General features: G+C 53.3%; 1 long non-coding RNA gene across 2 annotated transcripts; it reads left to right on the forward strand.

Annotated features, from left to right (window-relative positions):
- The first annotated feature begins 944 nt into the window (after window positions 1–944).
- Window positions 945–2,632, forward strand: LOC118986387 (uncharacterized). 2 transcript variants are annotated; one of them, XR_005066363.1, is made up of 3 exons: window positions 945–1,118; window positions 1,926–2,091; window positions 2,211–2,632. It is a non-coding gene; the product is annotated as an uncharacterized LOC118986387 (long non-coding RNA). The 2 variants fall into 2 exon arrangements; XR_005066362.1 differs by having other exon boundaries at window positions 1,926–2,632.
- Window positions 2,633–4,201: the final 1,569 nt, after the last annotated feature.

Here is a 4,201-nt window from a genome sequence, read left to right on the forward strand (position 1 = left end):
CGTGGGGCAGCTGCCCAGGAAGCTCTGTCACAAGGGCCGAGGCAGCTGGCAGCCCGGGGCTCTGCTGTGCGTGCTGACATTTAGGCCCGCCACTGATGATTGGGCCCGTTTCGGAAAAAATGCATGTACTTTGCACATCTATTTCTTTCCACCCGTCACTCAGGGCTGTCGTTCCCTGAGGAGGGCAAGGGCGTAATCACCGACAGAACAGCTTAAGTGCCTTTTGGAAGCTCTCCCTTCTGCTCCGCTTTGAGGCTCTGCCTCCCCTGTGGGCGGCAAGGCCAGTCTCTCCAGCTGCATGTGGGTCTCTGTCCTTCTCTTTGTCCTCTCTGGGTCGCACCCTCTTTGTCTCTGCGTCTACACTGGCTTCTCTCTTTCTCTATCTGTCTGGACTGGAAAGTTCTCTTCCAGAATCCCTCTCCCCAGCCTCCCTCTGCCCCCTCCATCCTTACCTTCAGATCCCTCAGAGGAGCCTCCTGTCTCCCAGGTGTCAGATCCCAGGGCGAACCTGACGCACAGTGCCCACAGGGGCCTTGTTTTGGGTTTTGTTTTCTTAGCTCTGGGCACACTGGTGCACTTCACAAAACCTGCAGTCGTTCTGGGTCAGGAGTGCTGGCCCTTGATTCCACAGGTGCTGGAGCCTTGTGGAGAAGCCTCGACCCACTGTCCATCTCTCCCCACGGATGAAGTAATCTGTGGAGATTAGTAATCTGTGGAGATGAAGTAATCTCCTGGGTGAAGCTGGCGGCCAGCCTCACCAGTGCCTGTGGTGTAGTGGGGTCTCCCCAGATCCTCTTCTGCTTGGCCAATAGCCTGGCGAGGTAGAAACAGGAGGCGAGGGGGGACAGAATAGCCGCATGACCCCCTCGGGTGTGCTGTGCGATCCCAAGGCTAAGGAGATGGTGAGCTCAGACTTTGCTTCTCTTGCAGGTGCACAGGCCAAGGGACCCCCAGCAGAGCTGCCTCCAACCCTCCAACCCCGGGATGAATGTCACATGCCCCCCCACTTTCTGCGACGTGACTGACGGGGGGCCTCCAGTTGTTCAGAGCTCAAAAGCCCAGGCCAGAGAAGGGTGGCCCATTCCAAGCTGCCACACACAAGGCTGCTAAGAGCTCTAGTGACCAGAGGAGGCAGGCTGACGCCCTAGCCCATGCGCTGGGGGGAGGGGGTCTTCTCCGAGAAGCCCAGCAGGGGTTTCTGCATCTGCCTAGTCACTTGAGCACAAGGGTCAGTGGGCATCGGTGGGCAGCCAGAGCACCGTGGAGAGTGGAGGGTCAGTGAAAGAGTGGACGGGGACAAGGGCTCACTTGTGGCTGGGAAGAGCAGCGGGCAGAGACGGAGCTTCCAGGGGACCAGGACTTGGTGGTCAGACCCAGACCAGCAGCCACGTGTCTGGCTGGCCTGCCTTTGAGCTAGGATGTGCCTCAGGGGACAATGCAAACTGGCCCAGAACTCTCTCGCAGTGACAGCAGCATTTTTGGGTTGGTGCCCGAGAGAGAGTTGAAGCATCTGGACTGACAGCGGGCACCATTGACTTCAATGCCTCCTTCCTAGACTTCAAGTCCTGGCTTCAATGTCACCACCTCCTGGAAGCCTCCCTTGACCTGCTGAGTAGAACAATCTTTCACCAGTTCTGTGACTGCATTGTGCTCTCTCTTACTTTTATTTCAATACTTGTTGCACAGAATTTCACCTCTTTTTCTCCTCCAGTCTATCATTCCACATGGATCTGGGGATCTTCTACAGCAGATTCTGCCCAATCTGTCTCTATGCCTCCCTGCCTGACACAGCGCCAGGCCAGGGGGGCGCTAGGAGTCCATCAGATGAGTGAATGAGCCAGTGGACAAAGAAATAAAGGATCCATCTCCCCTCTCAGGCTGGGCTCTGATTTACTCATCCCTCCTGCCCTCCTCCTCAACTCCAGGTTGAATAAACCATGCTTCCAGCCTGCCCAGCACACAGAATGCTCAAATTCAGTGCCAAAGCAGCCGCCCTATCCCCTGTGGCCCCCAGCTGGCTTTCTCCGGTGTGTCCCCAGCCACTGCCTGTGGTTCATCCACTTGCTGCTGAGATATTAACGCACCTCAGGGGTCAGTGGAGCCCAGTGACTGCGCTGTTAATAGGGCAAGGCAATTTCAATTTCATGCCTACGTGGGCTTCCGTCTATTAAGGCAAAGAAGGGGAACAAATCTCCCTTTATTCCTTTCAGAAAACACAGTCACTGTGCAGCAGAGGCTTAGGTGGTGTTGCTGGCAGGCGGCAGGGGGACAGGAGGCTCAAGTGAGACCGAGCAGGGCTCCGGGGAAGCAGGAAGTGGGTCGAGGAGGCCGTCGGTACTATGTGGTTGTCGCCTGCCGATCCAGCCTGGATGTTTCTACCAATGAGTATCTGAGCGCCTTCGATACTTGAAAATCACTTGCTTGTGTTGCTCTCCGCTTGCAAGGTGTGGGCATGCAAATGCTCATTGAATGAATGGATCATTTATTTATTCTATTTGTGGAAGAGAAATTGCTATGAAGAGTTGTTTGGGCTTCCCAGGTTAAAGGAGAGTACGTGACATGGAGGATGGGAAACCAAGATTCTAGAACGTCAAGTTCAGAGGGTGGAGCTGCTGTAAATTGCAAAAAAAAATGGCCTTAATTCTGCATCGTCTCACAGCCGCACATTATACAACGTGACTTTGTGGCTATTCTCATAAAAACTGCGATCTATTTCTTCACCTCTTGAATCTGGGCTGAACTTACGACTTATCCTGTCCAGAAGAAAAGAAAGAGTAGCAGAAGTGACAGATTGCAAGTTCCCCGAGGCCGTTTGAGGCTTTGTGTGTTTCGACTCTCCCTCGAGCCTCTGTTTTCACCAGGCCCATTTTCTGGACGAGAGACCGTACCGGGCAGAAGCCCCGATGGACCACCCTGCCCCCACCTGACTCAGCAGCTGCCTCAGATGCAACACGGAGCCCAGCCGACCTCCCAGATCGGCCACTGGCTAGAGCCTAACCAGAAACAATAAACAGCTGCTGTTTTACGCTTCCACGTGTGGGGGATGTTCATTATACAGCATCACTGTGGCGATAGATAGCTGATACAAGAGCCACATGATGGTGTTCCTATTTAATCGGCAGCATTCATCACAATGCCCAACCCGTGGTGAGCGGTTAGGAAACGTTTGTTGAGTAAATTAATGTGCTGTCAGAAGCATTGATATAACAACTTGTCTTTCCCCTAAATATACACTAAATTGTCCTCTCCGAGCCTTTGCTTATGTTCTTCTCTCTGTCTAGAATATTCTTCTCCATTCTCTGCTTGGTCAAACTCGATTTTTCTTTCGAAGCTCTGCTCGTGTGTCATCTGTTCTCCTTGGTCTCCTCTGACACGCCCTCCCCCACTGCAGAAGAATGAATCTCTTTCCCCCTGATCCCTGGAGCACTGGAGAGGTTTTGTGCTGAGCACTCATCACAGTTTGAGGGTCCGTGGCTACAGCCGAAAAATGTGCTCCTGGCCCTGGGCTGTGAGCTCCTGCAGGGTGGAGGGCACCTCCCGCCCGTCTCTGCAGCCTGGATGCCGAGCAGAGCCCGGCCCCTTAGCATGTCCCTGGGAGGTGCTCACTCATTCACTCACTCACTCATTCATACGCTTAATAAATAGCGGTCAAACTCCTGCCATGCGCCAGGCTCTGGCTTAAGCGCTGAGGATGAAAAATGGATGCGACAGATGTGGTCCCCACGCTTACTGGCTGACATTCTGGCCGAGGAGAAGGGGAAGACGGTCAATCAATAAACGGACAGATAGAAAAAGCACCTGATGGTGGTATGTGCTCTGCAGAGAATGAAGTTAAGGAAGGCATGATGGAGAGAGAGCCATGGTGGTCAGGTAGGTCCCTCTGAGGAGGAGATAGTTGAGCAGATACCTAAGTGGAAAGGAGAATCAGCCCTGAAAAAGTCAAGGAGATAAACATTGAGAGTTCTAAGCAGCAGAGTCAGGCAGAGCAAAGGTCCTGAGGCCGGAATGGGCTTGGAGAGTTTGAGGAAAGGAAAGGTGAGTGAGCATGACAAAGAGAGTGAGTGAGACAAAGCCAGCAGGCTGGGTCACATCCCATATGACTTGTAACGAGTGTGGATTTACTTCCTGTGTCTCAGTCTATTTGGGCAGCCACACCAATCTACCACAGACTTGGTGGCTTATAAACAACAGAGGTTTATTT

This window comes from Sturnira hondurensis, unplaced genomic scaffold, assembly GCF_014824575.4.
Source record: "Sturnira hondurensis isolate 20B ecotype Veracruz unplaced genomic scaffold, ASM1482457v3 Scaffold0004257, whole genome shotgun sequence".
Classification (NCBI taxonomy): domain Eukaryota; kingdom Metazoa; phylum Chordata; class Mammalia; order Chiroptera; family Phyllostomidae; genus Sturnira; species Sturnira hondurensis.